The following is a 20,783-nucleotide window of genomic DNA, read 5'->3' as shown; positions in this document are numbered from 1 at the left end:
TGCTGAAAATTAAAATAATAGTAAAATTAGGATTATCATTTAGGAACAATGATAATAAAGTATTCATAATTTGTGATAAAATTATAAAATCACTATATTTAGTAGCACAAACAATGTATGAAATAAATAATGAAAACATTTATTTGTAATTGAAGCAAATTAAATCATCAGAATAGGATATTAGTTGGCTTACTATGTTTAAATGTCACTAAAAAAATTTAAAATGAAATAAAAAATATAAAACCATAAGAAAATGATGTTAAATAGAGGAAATTAGCCTTTATATTTGATTAAATTATTAAATTGAAATATATTCAATGACTTACTAAATGTTGAGAAATTATGTAGAGAATGATTGTTTGTTTAAATTAGATAAGAATAGTCATTCATGAATGCGTCCATTTTGCTTTTCAATCATAATATGTAGATATATTATCATATTGATTTTACATAAAACTATTTACATCTCATTAAAATATTATTTAACAAAATATATTTTAGTCTAAATTAACCTACAATATATGATTAAATAAAAAAATTAATAAAAAAATAAATCATCAGAATAAGATATTTTTTTTGATAAGTAAATTGTTGGATTGGGCCAGCTCCCTTTATATTATATCCAAAAATGATAGAACAAAATAGTGTTTGCTTGCGGCTACAATCTTGCCTGCTCTCTCCTTATCTATTTGTATGTTAACACCAAAAATCCAGCCATCTGTACCTACAATACTGCTGGTTTGTACGATCTATTACATTGTATATTCCGGCTAACATAACTAAATAAACCGATAAATACACAGACAATAAAAAACATTTTTTAGGAAACCCATCCTTAGTAGAGTCATCTACGATTTGCATCCCTCGGTCCATGTAGCTTAGTGAACAGTGGGTTGTTTGGGTCCAGTGATAGCCCTCATTTTTTTGCTTCTTTCTTCATCCTCCTAGAATGGGTTGCTCGAGCAACTAACGGGAAATCCCCTTTACATATTTTGTGCGTCAGGCTTCTTGCTATGTCTTCTACTTCTCTGACATCATCTGCCATCTAGTCCTCTCCACAATCTGGTAGACTTGGCACATCTAGCTTGTCCTCCTCCCTGCCGCTTTCATCTGGTACGCAGTATCCTTCCCATTTTTTGTACATCCGCATCCATTCTCTGGTCAAAGGAGGAAGGATACCGGCTGCCCTATGCAGAAATTCCAAATTTCTTTCCATGTCAGTCCTCCTACTTCTCAATTCTTCTGGCTCCATCGTGGTGACCGGGGGAACTTCTTGACTTCTCCCATGAAACCCCGGTCAATCCCTAGATAGTATTGTTGGGGCATAAGAACCATGTTTTGTGCATCCACATTGTCAAGCATTGCGTCAATATCCCCTAGGTATTGTGCTGGAAGAGTCTTTGGCACAAATTTTTCGCCTTAGATTTCACCACACCTATTGTTAGAACTAATGCCAAGAAAATGGATGTGATATCTGTGCTGACCTTGTGCTTTTGGTAAGCCCACATGAACTCTGTCCCTAGGACCTCTTTAACCACATGTAGGATAAGCGGGTGCCTCATTGAAAGCATTCACAACAACCTCTGGTCAGTCACATCACCAAAAAGTGACACCATGCCCTTGTGGATTGTAGACAAGTAGGGGTATCCATCCTAATCAGAATAAGATATTAGTTGGCTTAATATGGTTAAATGTCACTAAAAACATTTAAAATAACATAAAAAATATAAAACCATAAGAAAATGATGTTAAACAAAGTAAATTAGCCTTTATATTTGATTAAATTATTAAATTAAAATATATTCAACGACTTACTAAATGTTGAGAAATTTTATAGAGAATGAATGTGTCCATTTTGCTTTTCAATCATAATATGTAGATATATTATCATATTGATTTTACATAAAACTATTTACATCTCATAAACATATTATTTAATAAAATATATTTTAGTCTAAATAAACCTACAATATAAGATTAAATGAAAAAATTAATTTATACATTTTTCTCCTCAAATAATTAATTTGCATCAATCAATGTGTTTCAACTACCAAACTCTTTGAATATCCAATAAATTGAACCAAGTGTAGATTCTTATTACCAAACTTTTGGGTGAGGAGAGAAAGTATCATGATTATAAGAGAAGAGATAAGTAGCATTGCTAATTTTTGAAAGTACAAATTTCAAGAATTTTGTTAACAACATTTATTAGATCAAATAACTTCTAAGGATTTTAGCTTGCTTTCTTCTTCCTTTCTTCTGGCAACTTGTTTTCCCCTCTTCATTTTTTCATATCTGTCATATGTGAAGGGCGACATAATCCGTGGTCCTTGCAAAGATTTGACACGTGATATTGCTACAAATGTGAGACCACTTCTTTCAGTGGGGCCTATATCAATAGTGGCTTTGTCTAGTGTCAACCCTTGTGATTTATGTATGGTTAAAGCCCAAGCCAATCTCAATGGAATTTGCTTTGTGCTAGCTTTGTCAATTACTGGAATTGGAACTCTTTGGGGATGACGATCATCAAATGGAATTCCTGAGTAACCATCAAAATCTACAAGTACATATGATGGTGGCAAAGGTAGTGCACTTCTAGGTCTATATACAATACTTCGAATATATCCTAGTGCTCCATTGACAAGACCTTCTTCTATCCATAAGTTTGAAGTTAACATCACCGTTGCATTTTTGCTGAGTAATAGTTCCATGTCGAACTCATCATTTCCATCACCTTCTATAGAACTAAGTGTAGTCACACAAATCTCTCCAGCTTAATTAAATAAATCAACGCTATTTATTTGATTAAAAATCCACTAGCCACTAGTTAATTAAATCAATATTTAATTAATTCATCTCCAAACATTCTTCTATTAATTAAATAAATTATTCAATTTATTTTAATTAATTCATTAAATCAAATTCCAATCAATTAAATAAATAAAATCTATTTATTTAATTAAATCCCCTTTTTCCTCTTTTAAATAAATTAAATAAAACATTTATTTAAATCATTATCCCCCCCACTTGCATTTTCCTACAAATGCAACTTGCACACATTTATTGAAATAAATGAATTTTTATTTTAATAAAATCCTATTTTCCCTCACCCACCAAATCCACTTGCATGCCTAAACCCCTTCTAGATTCTTCTAAACCTTTCCTAATTAACCTAATCCGTCCCCTAATTATTGTCACATTCCTAAGCAAAATGGAGTCACTTCTCAAAGACTCCAAAGTCTTTGAAAAACATTTAATGCATTGTGTGTTCAACAAATTAACCCCCAAAGTCTTCCAAGACCACTAATGGCTCTTACATGACCATTTATGGCTCTTACATAACCATTTATGGTTATTTCAAACTTGTCCCCCCAAACATTTATTGTTTTGACCATATTCATCCATTTCACATTTGCACAAGAGTTTATCCATTGGATAAAAGCTTTATTCTTTGAATAAAGAGTTTATTCATTCAACCAACCTTGACTTTAACTCCCAAAGTCATATAAGGCATTTAATGATTATTCCCTCTCCTCTCAACCTATCTCACATTGACACTTGTCATCCTGGGATTGAGTTGAAAGCCCTCACATGGATTTGAAATCATTCAATCCTGACCCTTGTTGAGATTACTCAATCTCAACCATCCATTACTCCATTTTTCCTATAAATAGAGCTCATTTCTTCATAATCCAGATCCTGAAAACTTGTATGCATTTAAGCTATAGGCATTTTAAGAGAGCATTTTAGCATAATTAACTAATATCTTGTCATTTTGGATAAAATCAATCATTTTAGTATCAATAGCTTAATATTAGCTTCCTTATTAACATTTAGAGCAATATTTCAATCTCAATCCTCCATAAGCATCCATAGTGCAAAAAGATGCTGAGAGCTACACTATTTTGGAACTTGGAGAGGAGAGGAACAAGGGAGAAGGAGCTAAGAGCATGCTAAGAGGCATTTGGAGATGCCTCATTATCTTTATTTCATTAGTTAGATATATTAGCATGACTTTTGTGTCTCTCTTGATATGCCTGTTTAGATTAGTCTTTGATTGAATAACATTAACGATTTTCTTGTGTGTTTTGTGTTGTTTCTCTTAGACTAACCTTGTCCACTTTGCAGGGCATCATTTGGTGAACCCGACGTGAATTTGAGCACCAAAAATATCATTTTTTTTAAACCACTAATATGTTTGCATGTTGAAAATGTCACATAGGTTGCGCTTTGGCGCTATTGAACTCATTCTAGCGCTATCGATACTTATAGTTTTAGCGCTATTGTTCTTACAATAGCGCTATTGCTTCAAGTTCAGTGCTTTTGAAACTGTTTTGGCGCGTTTGACATCATTTTAGCGCTATTAACCTTGTTTTAGCGCTTTTGCCTCTCTGGCTTTCCCTTTCTTTTAGCGCTTTTGTGTTAAATAGAGCTTCTATTCAAACACAGACTAGCGCTATTGTAACAGAATGTCGTAAAAGTCACCTTGTAACCAAAAAGATTGAAAATTTCAGGCTTGTGGAAGCCCCCCTTGGACATAGATTTTACTAACAATTTGTTGTTTGTGCAGGTTTAAAACTCACCATAAAAAAATCACAAACTTGTCTTTTTGGTGCTTTTAAAACTTGAACAAAAACAAATTTTCCTTGTTTTCTAGTTAGGGTCACTCATCTTTTGGTGCATTATAAAAATTGAACAAAAGAAACATTTGCTTTCATCGCAAGTTAGGACTCATTTTCTTTTGGGGCTTAAAATCAACAAATTGATTTCCTTGCATCAAATTCGGACCTAAAATTTACAATCCACACTTCAAAATTTTGGTGCAAATAAAACTTACAACCCACTTGTTCCAATTCTTGCAAGCGATTTACTTCATGCAAACATGCTTTTTGTTAAGTTGACCAGGACTTCCCATTTCTAGATTACAACATATTGCCTTTGAAGTTAAAAAGAACATCATGATTTTTGGAGCAACATCTCCAAATAGTTAGACCACATTGCGATGATGGATTAAAAAGAACAAAGTATTTTTGTGTTTGGCACGCTTTTGCAAAAAGTCGGTCGAGTGGTCCTACCTCTAACACACACTATCCTCTCCCTTGGCTTTCGTGGTCCTAGGTGCAAGAGAAAAGTGTTAGTAACACTCAAAATTTTTATCTTTTTAAGAGAGGCTTGCCAAGGGATCGATACTCTTGGGAACGACCTCGAGTGGTAAATCCTTCGAGCCGCTATAGAAATCAGGTGAGAGTGAAAGCTGTAGCCTTGGGTATAGCTGTTCCTGCAGTGTAACTGGCCGAAAGGACAAATGGGCCCCACCACCAGTTACAAGGCTCTTAAGTGAGTCACTGTAGAATGAACTTATGTCCAAAAACATCGAACATGACTAAACACCTTTAAGTAGTATCCCACCTGTTCTATTGATTGAGGATATTTGCAATATAATTTAGTGCAAGAGCATAGATGGTTTTGCTCCCAAGATACTCACCATACATATTTCCTTGAGTAAAAACATAGCTTTTTGAAAAGTCACTTGTGGCTTGATAAAAGTGGTGACTCCCCCATCATAGGGATCATCTATTTGTTATGCTCATGCAAGACTTAGTATATCACATCCTTACCTGCCAAGGCGGGATTCATAAGGTATGTAGTACCAAAGTCAAAGAAATATCAAGATGTGGGCTAAATTTATCACAACTGGCCATTTGACCTTAGGGATAAAAAGTGTTTGAAGTGTGTTCGTTTTAGCCAAGACCAAGTGCAAATTGAGCCGACTTCAGGCTTTGGAAATACACCTTAAAATACATCTAAAAGAAGGGTCATATACAAGTCCAAGGATTGGGTTGATCTAGACCCATACTCATTTGTGCCTTTGAGGCAACATTCTTGTGTTTTTGTGCTTGCTTTGTTTTCTTGTCAAAGAAACATCAAATCAGAAAATCAATCCCAAAAACAAAGTATTCATCCAACCAAACATTTTTCAAAAACAACCAAAAACATCAAAAACAAAGTGCAAACAACAAAGTATCAAAACTTTATGACCATTTTTCACATCTTGCGAAAGAAGAAGTGTCATCAGAATGTCAACTTGAAAAGAAGACCATTAAGCTCAAAGGCTTTGATCAAAAGGAGGAAATTCTTCTATATAAATAGACAAATCTTTGTCTCCCATAGAGTTTTCTTGCATCACATGCGCCTCTACCTTCAAGGCAAAACAAACGAATTTGATTCAGAATCATTGAACCGCAGAGCTTTTATGCAATATAGAGCTTTGAGTTACCACAAAAACCAAGGAGGTAAGATTAATCCCAACTTTTTCCCAAACGTATGTATCACCTATAACACAGCTCGAGAAATACCTCCAACACCCGAAAGAGAAGAGATAGAGTTTGTCCCATTTGTGACACAAAGCTTTTATTGAAGTTGAAAACATTTCATCCATTATCTTACTCATACATCATCATTTCATCATCAACCCATTTCCAACTCTCAAAACATTAAGAGGTTCTTGTCCTAAGTTCTCTTTTTAGATATTGCTTGAATCAAACACCTCACATCACTTTTTAGATTGTTTCTACATCTAGGATAAGCTCATCCTAAGAAACACATCTACGCAGGTTAAAACTAGTTCATGAGTGAATCCTCTCATTACTAGGTAGTTAAATCTGTAACACATCTCAAATTTCTCTACACCTTATCACATCAAAAACTTATCAAACAAGCAAGCAATTCAAAGAAGGAATTTCAGTTACATCTACCTTAAAAGTGCTAGAGATCCACATGCAACACAATTCACCAATCATCAATCTCTCATTTCATCAAAAACTCATCATCATTTTCACTCAACTTCAACAAAGACTCATAAACAAAATGGCTCAAACCCGATCACAGTCAAGGCAACGAGAAATAGAAATAGAAGAAGAAGAAGAGGAAAATCTCAATGAATTTCAAGAAGCACTTGGAGGAAATGTGAATGACAAAAACCCAAGTACTCCTACTCCTGCAACAATAGAAAGGGCTCAGCATAACCCTCTCTTTAACAGACTGTTTGACGAAATACTTAGGAGCAATGCGGATGCTCACTTCTTAAAACTCGCTCAAGAAGGAGCCAAACTCCCCTCTGACTTTGATCTTGCCCAATTAAGACAGGCATTAGAAAGACAAAGTCACCATGAAGAGGACAGAGGTAGAGATCCCATCAGATATAACATTCCTCGAGGTAACCCACCACCTCCTCCTCCAAATGAAATGGAGATGTTGCGGCAACAAGTCGAGAATCTCGCCTAGCAACTTCATAGTGGTGTCAAAACTAACCAATTCTCACTCAATGACATCTGTCCCTATCCTTTTGATAGGAATATTTATATGCCACCCTTTCCACGAGGATTCGAAACACCCAAATTTGAAAAATATAGAGGAAAGGTAGATCCCCGCGATCATGTCAGAGAATTTCATTCCACTTGTCTCGAAGTGGCATATGAAGACACATACCTAATGCGCCTTTTTCCTAAAGCTTGGGAGGAACAACCACATCATGGTTTTCCTGACTATCAGGTGGCATTAGAACATTTGAGGAACTCATCTAGAAGTTCCTAGCTCATTACTCTCATAACATTGAACGCGACATTACCATGGCTGATCTGTGCAACACCAAACAAAAACCATGTGAACTATTCTCAGTATTCCTGCAACGATGGTGCCAAATGTCTAGCAGACATTCTCTTTAGTTGCCTGAATGAGAACTAGTGGAAATATTCATTTCCAACTTAAACGAAGAAATGGAATTTCACCTGGATGTCAAAGACACAGACTCTTTTAATGATATGATCACCAAGGGTTTGAAGTGTGAACGGGCACTCATTAAGAAAGGACTCATCAAAATCTATAATGAACCAAAGGATGGTCCTCGCCCATGCTTCAATAGTGATAAACCAAGCTTCTGGAATAAAAACAAGAATATCGTCAATGATGGGGTTGTGGATGCCCGGACTATCCAAAATGCACAACCTGTGGTTCTGTTTGCAGGACAAAATCCTCCACCTCAGAACAACACAAATTTTCCTTCCAATCAAAATCGCATCACATCTCATGATGAACCAAGACCTCGTCAGCAAAAATAGAAACACACATACACTCCCTTAGGGGAACCCATTGAAATAGTATTGCGACAACTCATTTTTCAAAATTTGGTCACTCTACCTAAACTATCAAACTATGAGCCTCAAGTCAAACCGGCATGGTGGAGAGATACTGAACACTGTGACTTCCATCAAGGAAGAGGACACAAGACAAGTAATTGTCACCGATTGAAAGATCTCATTCAGGATCTTATTGATCGAGGAGAAATTGAAATTGAAGGACATGACCCAAAAACGACCAATAAAGATCATCTGATGTTCAAGAATCCACTTCCATCACAAGATCAAAGGGGTCCTTCCACTTCCCGACGAGGCACTGATACTACTGATTATACACAGGCTGCGTATAACTACACTGTAAATCATTTGTATGATGCTAGTGAACAAATTGCAACTATAACCTTCAAAAATCCCACCTCAAATTGCAATGTTGTTACACATCGTGGCAAGGTCACCATAAAGGCAGCTCCACAAGGCACCACCTCCATCCCAAAGTAGTACAACCTTGTGGAACAATTAGACAAAACCCCTGCGCTTATATCCATTTTAGAGCTTTTGCGCCTATCGCCATCTCATAAAACTATCTTGGATCAAGCACTCCAAGAGGCGTCAGTCCCTGCAAATCTAAATATAGACCAATTTCAAGCCATGGTTGGAAGTCTAAAGTCATCACCTTGTCTCACTTTTTCTGAAAGTGACAACTCTTCCTTCCAGCAACCTCATAACGCCTCACTCCACATCGAAGGATTTATTAACTAGCATAGGATCAAGTGAGTCTTGATCGATAATGGAGCAGGCCTAAATATTTGTACACTACAGTTGGTCACGGCATTGAGATAAGCAGTAGAATCAGTGGATCCTCGTAAGAAGATCACAATCAAAGCCTATGACGATGCAGAGCGTTCATCCAAAGGAGCTGTGGTACTACCAATCCGAGTGGGCCTCGTGGTAAAAAACATCATCTGTCAGGTTCTGAACCTTCCTCTACCATACAATCTATTGTTAGGAAGACCTTGGATACATGCCATGCAAGCCGTTCCATCTACCTACCATCAATGTATCAAGTTCCCACATAACGGTGCAGAGATCACAATCCTGGGCGATGCAAATCCCTTTGCATATTGTCATAATATTAGCCATCAACCAGAGATTACTGTTCCTAATAGTAGAGAAGCCATTTCCTCCACATCATATATAAGTCCAGCCTCTCTTGCCAGTTCAAACACCACTATCCCGAAGCAAGAAAAGCTTAAAATGAAAATAGCAGAGGAAGGCCCTGGGGAATACAACTTGAGTCAACTCTTTTGTGTGGGACAAATGCCCACTTTTCCTCGAACACATGGTACACCACAATAGTTACTCCAGCAACCACTAATCACGCCTGCATGTGCTTTGACGCCTTTCATACTTGGAAAGAGTCAAGAAGAAGAAACCCAAGATGAGGACTTGGCGGACTGGATCTATAAAGATCCCATCACCACGGATCTACCACAAGTTAAACTTCCTACGGATCAGTATGGCAAAGGTCTTCTCATTATGCAAAGAATGGGGTATGATGGTCAGAGTGCTTTGGGATATTGCAAACAAGGACGACATGAACCTCTACTGCCGGAATTAAAGCCCAAAGGTAACACAGGCCTAGGCTTTGAAAAAGAGATCTTTCCTAAGCTCAAATTTAAAGGAAAACCCAACAAACCATTTTGTCCGCCTACTGCAAAAAGGACACCTTTCATAATCAAAGCAGCATCAAGCACTATCCCAACTGCCCCATCGAGGCTCAAAACCCCAACACAACTATCACCAATGCCACTCATCCCACCAAACAAACTCGTAATCCCATCAGCAGCAGCAACTGTATCAGAACCCGCAGCAGCATCTATAGCACCAGTAGTTCTAGCAGAAGCAACTGAGTCAATATTACCGATACTCCCTATACCAGATTCCTTGATCCCCATCAATCTTCCTGCAGCACCGATCACTACAAAGGTACATCAACCAATCACACCTGCAGTATTTAACTCAAAAGACATCCCAGTATGGTATAGTAATCGGATGTTGGAAAGTGACTCAGAGACCGACTCACATGAGTGGGAATTTGATTGTGTACAACTTAACACTTCAGATGAGGAAGATGCATCTCCGCCTCCACCACACAAAGACATCCCTGTTTACAGAGAAGCACAGATAAAGACCACTTGGGTTCCTGAATTGGAAACATCTTCCATAGACCCTACGTCTCATCCTATGCCTGATTCTGACAAGGAGAGTACCATTAACGACCTTCACCATAACATCTTAACCCTCACTGATACATCTAGCGCACTTAACCTAATCGATGAAGTAATGCCCATTATCCACCCTGAACTCATCGAATGGAACCAACCAAATCCCCCATGTCTTGACCTCTTCCAAAATGATGAGGCCATCATTGACTTTTTGGAATTAAGGGATAACCTACCAAGCAGGGATCACAAAGCTGGATTCGCCATCGAACTTAATAGCACAGCATACTTCGGGGCGGATGCCAAACCTTTCAGCTGCAAAAATATAACAATAAAACATGGATCTTCTAGTGAAAACCACACTGTGGCACTGTTTGATCCAACAAAAGTAAAAAGAAAGAGCGTATCCAATGGTGAAAACCTCTCTGAGGCGCCTGAGGATGAAGGGTTTGACATTCTCCCTGATAGTACACAACAGGAACAATCAATAATTCTCATCGAGGAAACCAAAGAATACAATGTGGGGACTCCTGAAAATCCTCATCTCATACATCTAGCATCTCTTCTCACTCCAAAGGAACAGCCTAAGTTTATAGAGTTCTTCCAGAAGCGTCAGATCAACTTTGCATGGTCATATGCAGACATGCCTGGGCTTGATCCTGATTTAGTCATGCATCACCTCACCGTCGCAGAAGGAGCCAAACCTGTCAAGCAGAAGCTTCGTAAGATGCATCCTCAAATTGCAGTGCTAGTCAAAACAGAACTCAAGAAACTCCTAGATGTTGGTTTCATTAGACCAATTGATTATGCAGAATGGATCTCCAATATTGTGCCTGTCAGCAAACCAAAAGGGGGCATCTGCATTTGTATTGACTTCAGAGATCTAAATAAGGCCTGTCCTAAGGATGACTTCCCCCTTCCCAATATTGACATCATAGTGGATCTGACAGCAGGACATGCCATGCTTTCACTCATGGATGGTTTTTCAGGATACAATCAAATAAAGATCGCACCAGAAGATCAACATAAGACAACCTTCACATGTCCATGGGGCACGTATTGCTAGAATGTAATGCCTTTCGGTCTCAAGAATGTAGGAGCAACCTATCAAAGAGAAATGACCACCATCTTCCATGACATGATGCATACTATGATGGAAGATTATGTTGATGACTTACTAGCAAAATCACTCACCAGAGAAGGGCATCTCCCCATCTTAGATAAAATCTTTGATAGACTGGAACAATACCATGTTCGACTCAACCCAAAGAAATGTGTCTTTGGAGTAACCTCTGGGAAGCTTTTAGGATACATTGTCTCAAGCAAAGGTATTGAGGTCGACCCAGCAAAGGTAAAAGCAATCATGGACATGCCACCACCAAAGAATATCAGTCAGCTAAGGACATTACAAGGGCGACTTCAATCCATCTGAAGATTCATTGCATAATTGGCTGATAAATGTTACCCATTTACACACCTACTACACAGGAACATCCGCTTTCAGTGGGATGCCAGATGCCAGCAAGCATTTCAGACGCTTAAAGAATATCTCATGAATCCACCATTGCTGATGCCACCAAATCCAAGCAGACCGTTGTTACTCTATATCTCAGCAACAAGTACAGCATTGGGTGTACTACTGGCACAACATAATGCAGAAGGAAAGGAGTGTGTTGTTTACTACATCTCTCGCACATTGGTTGGCTATGAAATCAATTACACCCCTATTGAGCGAGCTTGCTTAGCAGTAATCTTAGCAGCCACTAAACTGAGGCACTATCTGTTAACACACAAAGTACAACTCATTGCAAAGATTGATCCACTCAAGTATTTACTCAGCAAAGCAGTGTTGACAGGTCACTTGGCCAAATGGGTGATGATTCTAAGTGAATTTGACATCGAGTATGTGGACCGTAAAGCTATCAAAGGTCAAGTCATTGCGGATCAGTTGGCCGATGCACCACTCATAGGCGATCATCCTCTCATTTCCAATTTTCCAGATGAAGAGATATTCATGATCACAACAACACAATCATGGAAATTATACTTTGATGGTTCATACACTAGGCATGGCTCGGGGGCAGGCATTCTGTTTATCACACCTCAAGGTGATAGCATCCTGAAGTCTTATAGGCTCACATTTCCATGCACTAACAACATAGCAAAATATGAGGCCTTGATCACAGGACTCAGGCTAGTCGTACAATGGAAATTACAAGAACTACAAGTATATGGTGACTCACAACTGGTCATTCGACAAGCAACAGATGAATTTTAGACAAAGGATGATAAACTCATGCCATATAAGAAAAGTGTGGACAATCTAAAGTCATCATTTACTACTATCACTTTTGAACAGATACCAAGAGATCAGAATCGAGCTACTGATGCTATGGCTACCATCGCATCTCTCCTAGATCTTCCACAGAATTCAACACGCTATGAGTTCTTGGTAGAACAGCTTTGGATTCCTGCTTATGATATCCCCGAATCTGAAATGATATGTCGCCTTGTCGGTTCCGAATCCCCACGGTATGGTGAGTTCTACACCTATCTCCGCGATCATACCCTTCCTCCCAACCAATCGAATAACCAACGAAAAACCTTCATTCGCCAAACTGCTCGATATACCATTATTGTTGAAACCCTATACCGACGCGGTCTTGATGGTACTCTCCTTCGATGTCTGGAACAATGTGAGATAACAAAGGCTTTGGAAGAAGTCCATGAAGGAATTTGCGGGACTCACTCAAGTGGTCCATCACTAGCCAAGAAACTCCTACGCAATGGATACTATTGGCCATCTATGGAAAAGGATTCCTACTACTTTGTCAGAAAATGCAAGAAATGTCAAGTTCATGGTGACTTGATACATGCACCAGCCCAGGAACTACAACCAATCACGACACCATGGCCTTTCTGTCAATGGGGTCTTGACCTTGTGGGTAAAATCCATCCCTCTTCATCCAACGACCACAAATTCAGTATTACCGCCACCGAATATTTCACAAAGTGGATCGAAGCTATTCCACTTACCCAAGTCACCGGCAAGCAAATCGCCTCATTCATCCTTAATTACATCATCTGCCGGTATGGTGTACCCATGTCCATCATAACAGATAACAGTCTTCCTTTCAAAAATCAGGATGTCCATGAACTTTGTGAAAAATTTCATATCCAACACCGCTTTTCCACTCCCTACTACCCACAAGGCAATGGTCAGGCCGAAGCATCAAATAAAAACATATTAAGGATCCTAAAGAAGACAGTTAATGATGTCGGTCATGATTGGCACGTTCAATTGAATCCAGCACTATGGGCATATCGAACTAGCATTCGAACCCCTACAGGTGCAACTCCTTATTCCTTGGTCTATGGTGTAGAAGCTATCTTGCCTCTTGAGGTCGAGATACCATCATTATGAGTTTCCTTGCACAATCTCATCGATGATGAAGCATACAGAGTCTCACGCCTCCAAGACTTAGAATTACTTGATGAGAAGCGACAAGCTGCATACAATCATCTCAAAGCCTATCAGCAGCGCATGAGTAGAAGCTACAATCACCGAGTTAGATCTCATACATTTGAGGTAGGTGATCTTGTTCTACGAGAGAATCCTTGCAATCAACCAAACATAGAACATCAGGGCAAGTTTGAATCAAACTGGCTGGGCCCATATGTTGTCACTGTTGTGTTTGGGTCCGGGGCATATCAGTTGGCTACATCAGAAGGAGAACCGCTTGCAGATCCAATCAACAGCATGCACCTCAAACGGTTTTATACCTAAGCTGTACAGAGCATAAGGCTCCCCTGCATATCAGAAAATACCAAAAACATCCAGATAAATGACATGAAGAAAATACAAAAACACCAAAAAAGAGTAAGAGAAAAATCATGCATCCAAACGGTGAACAACCACTCCGGTGGCACCTTGGGTAAGTACGATGGTGAAAACCTGGCAAACAGGCGCCACTCGTAAAGGCTATGGCTCCATTGTCTTTCAGACTTGTTGCGATCACATCTACTTCATACATACATCCATCCATCCAAAACCATGGCTTGTTATTCCTCTGCAATTATAATAGTACTCCATACATCTTGCATCCCGCTTTTTCATAGTCATGTCTAAAACTGGGGGCAATGCCTTTAACCTATTGATGGAAGTGGATTCTACATTGTCTTATGATTCATTAAGTTCTTCATTCAAGCAATCATTAAAAATACCAAAAACATTCAAAACTATCTCATCAAAAATACCAAAAACATTCAAAACAATTCAAAAAATCCAAAAACATTCAAAACTATCTCACCAAAATACCAAAAACATTCAAAATGTCTCACAAACTCCAAAAACATCGAAAGACCATTAAAAAACACACAAAAACATGGTAACACCTTGTACATACTCATCCATGCAGATACCAAAACAACCATTGACAAAATACTCACACGATGACCATTTACCAATCAAACCACACAATCAACATCAACAATCAAACTGTCTTCAACAAGGATGCATCCTTCCTTAGCAAAACAAAGACAAAAGTGACGTTTTCTTTGACAAGAAAATTATGTTAAGCTATCAAAATACTTGGTTGATTTGTGAGTACAATCATTCGTTTATCTGTATCGGGATCTTTCAACATTGTTTTATATTGTTTGCGCATTATTTCCGATGAAGTTCTGGGGCATGTACTAATGGTGTCTACATGGGAAGTTCATTAAGCTACGTGATCATAGGCAAAAATACTGTCATAAATCACTACGGCTTGTTGACTACAGCGTATACCTCGACCATATGAGCATGAACCATTACCAAGGATCCATATTCTTTATTCTTTATGTATATACTGTTTGTTTGCAGGTGCAATGCTCATTCTTTGGTTCCTCCTCATCCAAATTGGATAAAGGTTTTTATCTCTTAGTACGGTATGCACTTGTCTCAGGATATGATCAGCCTAAGATCAAGAAGGATGATCCAAGTCATGCATGAACAAAGATAATCCTTGTCTGTTCCGCAAGGAATACTCTGGTCGACTTGACCCTTATATCAAGTTGCTTGTATTAACTTGCTATATTAAAATCCATGTAAGGAATACTTAGGTCATCTTGAATCATTATGTCAAGATGCTTGTATTCTCTTCCAACATTTTAAAGCTCAATGATGAAAATAGAGCACTATGGATCGTCATTTCATCTCATCTGTTTATATATTGCATTCTGTTGCATATCACCCATCCATTCACTCATTCATATATAGGATTTATATGCAAAATGTGAAAATTAAGCTGGTCTTGGATACAATCACGACCGAGTACTCTGATACATCATCAATGCATCATGCCAAGTCTTAAAAACCTTGCATTCCTCATGGTCATATCATCATCACACTTAGGTGCATCTTGCATTAAGTACCTTCATGTCATTTTTAACTTTGCATATAGTTCATTTTCTTGACATTTAGTTTTCATTAATCATTTGCATCATTGCATCAATCATAAATAATTAGATTCATTCGTGAGATCAAATTGTCTTTGATTGTTTTTAAATCATTTACTAGACATTCATTTAGTGACAATTATCCATCATCCTTTCATTATCCTTTATCATTTAATATATTGCATACATTCATTTATAATTAAAAGGTGCATTCATTCATTATTAAGTACCTTATTATGCTCATTTTAGGATTCATTTCACATTACATTCATTATCCTCTTTTTAATTGCATTAAGGTGTAGTTATTACAACCATAAGTTATAATATCATCACATTATCATTTTTACTTAAATCATATTTAAGCATTTAAAATCATAAAACCCACTTGTTTATAAAACATTGGTTCACAACATTTTATATCCATTATATATATGCATTCATTTAAACATTATCATATAAACATTTGTACTTTACATTTTGTTTATCCATATTACATTCATCCAAAAACATCTAGATACATATCCATACATAACATCATTCATTCGACCATTGCATTAACATCATTGCATATCATTATCTCATCATTATATCAAAATAGGAAACACCAAAATCCTGTTCATAACTCACAAGCATACATCATCATCATGGCATTACATACATAAAGCATTACATCCAAAATCAAAACAAATCATACATATATAAACCTGCATTCATATGTCAGTATCCCACATCATAAATCATCATAAAAACATGCATATAAGAAACATCTCATCAAATGCATACATGTACACATATCCATCTAAGCCATAACTCATCATCCTGCATAAATATCCATACATCATCAACTGCATATCATCCAAATATGGGATCTCCTCATATATATCTCATCTCATATATCAGAGTACAATGAAGTCTACAAAATCGGCTACCAAGAGCCATCCAAGATACAGTCCAAAAAATAAACAATGATACAATACATATATGCATGCAAAAATGCTCTCTCAAATGCCACTCTGGCCAGATGCTATCCCAACACCTCCACCTGCCCCACCACTGGTACCCGCACCCCCTGCTCCATCTCTCCATGGAGGCCTCATTGAACGACCACTCTCCCCTGCATCCCCTAATCTCTCCCTTCGCAGCGGACCCATCACACCCCCACTACTCTGCACCCTCTGCGATCGCTCTGATCTAGCCTGCCGCATCTGAGAATCACTGAGAGCTCGCTGACTAACTGGCACCACCTGCTCATATAAACCCTACCAGTAGTCTATCTCTGCCTGTGCTCGTCGCATCTCCCTCATCACCTCCCCCGTAGGCCCTTGTGCTCCTACACCAACCCGCACTCTCTCCTGCAACTCTGCCAATCTCTCCACTGCACTATCCCTCTCCTGTAGTACCACTGCCAGCTCTGACTCCCATGCAAATAGCTGCACATCCCTAGCTGCCACCTCCGCCTCCAAATCCTCTATTCAGGTCTGCAAGCGTACTATCATGTGATCCCACAGATCTCCAGTGGCTCCCTCCCCGGTGTCCATAGCTGCCTCACCTGTACCACCCTCTCCAGTAGTCCCCTCCCCTCTGTCCATCGGGATCTCCCTCTCCATCCCCCTCCCACTCAGTTGAACTCGTCCCGGTATAAATGGCCCCTGTGATATCTGTAAAGGCAGTCCACCTCTCCCTCTCCGCTGACTCCGCATCCCCAACCCACCACCTCCTCCACCACCACCTCCTCCATCTCCTCCGCCACCTCCTCCATCTCCTCCACCTCCTCCATCTCCTCCACCTCCTCCATCTCCACCTCCTCCACCTCCTCCTCCTCCATCTCCTCCACCTACCCTGGGTCCTCGACCTCCTGCTCTCCTCCGTCTTCGTCCCCGTCCCCTCTCATCCTCAAACGCTGGGATCGGCTCTGCTGGATCCGATATCCGTGGGATCGGGTGCGCTACCCGGTACTGCATATACTCATATGTCACCCCTACATCAACGACCCTCGATCGTATGTCCCATGGTCTCGTCTGCAGTGTCCGAAACTCTGCCAGTGCCTGATAATATGGTAGCACTGGCCCCCATGCGTATCGCTCCTGAATAACTCAAGCATACTCTCCTGATCCATTGGGCAGTCCATGCTGCCGCCCAAACTGTCTCAGCACTCTCCCAGGCACCTGTCTCTCCACATGGTATGCGGTCCTCCCAATGAGGAATCGGGTCATAAAAACGTAAGGCAATGCCTCTGCATCATCATCCCATGGCTCACACTCCAAGTATGGCCGCCATATAGCTGCATCTAGATCATCTAATGCCCGCTGCCACCACTCTAACTTCCCAACGTGGGGCTGACTCATCATGCCGCTATACATGAACATGTACGGCTGATCCACTGCCCGGAATCTTAGACTCACCGGTCGAGTCACTAGTAGGTGCTCCCAAACCCAAATATGCAGCAGCATCATGCCCACTGCTAAGGAACCCCTCCCCCGGTAAACCACCTCATGGAGCTCCTGATACAGGTGCGCCAGCACGCACAACCCCCACGCAAATCGGGTCCCCTCGGTCATCATCATCTCGATAACCTGTCCCCATCCAATGGCCAAACCATGTGATCGTCTGTCTAGACAAAGAAGTCCTCCCACAATACCTGACAAAACTACTGGAAGCAGCTCATATAACGTCGCTATCTCCTCCTAGGCAATGGAGCCATCATCAATAAACACATCCTCATCAAAAAACCTCTGCACTGCAAGAGTCCCCCAGGATCTATCATATGTGACTAGCTCCCCCCGAATCGGAATCCGTAGGATGCGCCACACATCCTCTAGGGTCACTGTCATCTCCCCCTGTGCTAAATGGAAGGTGCATGTCTCGCTGTGCCACCGCTCTGCTAGTGCTGTGATCAATCCGTGATTCATACGAATCACGGGCATGTGCATCACCTCATATAGACCAGTCGCGGCAATGCAGTCTATCTCCGCCTGTGTCAATCGATCCCGCAACCCCTATGTCACAGGATGTCGCTCACATAACTGCAACACGCGCAACTCCTCCTACACATGGACATTCATCAATCACCATCAATTGTTTTGTTTTCAAACTTTCTTAAGTTTAAACCTAGACTATCATCAGATACTTTGATCAAGTATCTTCGGGTCTCAACAGGTAAGCAATCATGGCCACCTAGATTTCAACGGGCATTTATCCTAACAAATGACTTAAGTCTCATCAGGCTGCTATGGTTCAAAACAACTCCCACTTCACCTCACCATCCATCAATCATTCGCATCGAGAGATTTTTTTCATCCAAACTGGGGCATCTCTTTATCCTAAGATAAAAGCGCTATTATACCAACAAAAGTGCTAGTTTCCCAACAATAGCGCTACAACCTTAACAAAAGCGTTCAATTAGCTATCCCATAGCGCTCAAACTACAAATGCGCTCAAACAACTGCACAGTAGCGATAATACAGTTCAAAAGCGCTCAAACAAGCTCTCAATAGCGCTTATTAATCCACAGCGCTAAAACTTGCATACAATAGCGCTACAACAAAACGAAAGCGCTCAAACAATGGGGCAATAGCACCATTGCGGCGCAGTAGCGCTAGTTTATGGAGCAAAAACACCAAAACTGTAGTTCCAGCGCTCTTGCTCCGACTTGACTTGGACTCAGCTAAAAACCTATCAAAAATGCATAAAAATTAAAATTTCAAATTTGCGTACCGCTGGTCTGTAGTCTTCAGGGCGCTGGAACCGTCGAACTCACTCAAATCTGTGCTCGGTGATCGGTATCGGCATCCTGACTGCTGCTCGCTCCTCCAAAATGTCCCTATCAAAGCTCTGATTTCCAAATGGTCACGGTTACAAATGATCCTGTTTTCACCCCTTTCACCCCATTTATACCCTTCGCCGTCACCGTAACTTCCCCCTACTCACCGCCGTGGTCCCCGTGAACTTCCCGAACCCCCGATTTCTCCATTTTTCCCCCATTTTCTTCTATTTTTCACCCACGTTGCTAACTTCTTCTTTTCTATCACCCTGCCAATTTTCATTCTTTTTCGAGAGATCACCTGATTTTTCAAAATTTTTTGGCCCATCTCTCTAGGGGGCATACCACCCATTAAATTTACATTTTATGGGGCATTTTTTCACACCTATTTTTCTTTCTTTGAAACGACGCGATAAACCGCACCGTCTCAAAGAGGGGCAAATCTAGTCACACAAATCTGTCCAGCTTAATTAAATAAATAAACGCTATTTATTTGATTAAAAATCCACTAGCCACTAGTTAATTAAATCAATATTTAATTAATTCATCTCAAAACATTCTTCTATTAATTAAATAAATTATTCAATTTATTTTAATTAATTCATTAAATCAAATTCCAATCAATTAAATAAATAAAATCTATTTATTTAATTAAATCCCCTTTTTCCTCTTTTAAATAAATTAAATAAAACATTTATTTAAATCATTATCCCCCCCCACTTGCATTTTCCTACAAATGCAACTTGCACACATTTATTGAAATAAATGAATTTTTATTTTAATAAAATCCTATTTTTCCTCACCCACCAAATCCACTTGCATGCCTAAACCCCTTCTAGATTCTTCTAAACCTTTCCTAATTAACCTAATCCGTCCCCTAATTATTGTCACATTCCTAAGCAAAATGGAGTCACTTCTCAAAGACTCCAAAGTCTTTGAAAAGCATTTAATGCATTGTGTGTTCAACAAATTAACCCCCAAAGTCTTCCAAGACCACTAATGGCTCTTACATGACCATTTATGGCTCTTACATAACCATTTATGGTTATTTCAAACTTGTCCCCCCAAACATTTATTGTTTTGACCATATTCATCCATTTCACATTTGCACAAGAGTTTATCCATTGGATAAAAGCTTTAATCTTTGAATAAAGAGTTTATTCATTCAACCAACCTTGACTTTAACTCCCAAAGTCATATAAGGCATTTAATGATTATTCCCTCTCC

Source organism: Cryptomeria japonica, chromosome 7 (assembly GCF_030272615.1).
Source record: "Cryptomeria japonica chromosome 7, Sugi_1.0, whole genome shotgun sequence".
In the NCBI taxonomy this organism is placed as follows: Eukaryota; Viridiplantae; Streptophyta; class Pinopsida; order Cupressales; family Cupressaceae; genus Cryptomeria; species Cryptomeria japonica.
This window is presented reverse-complemented; position numbering follows the sequence as displayed.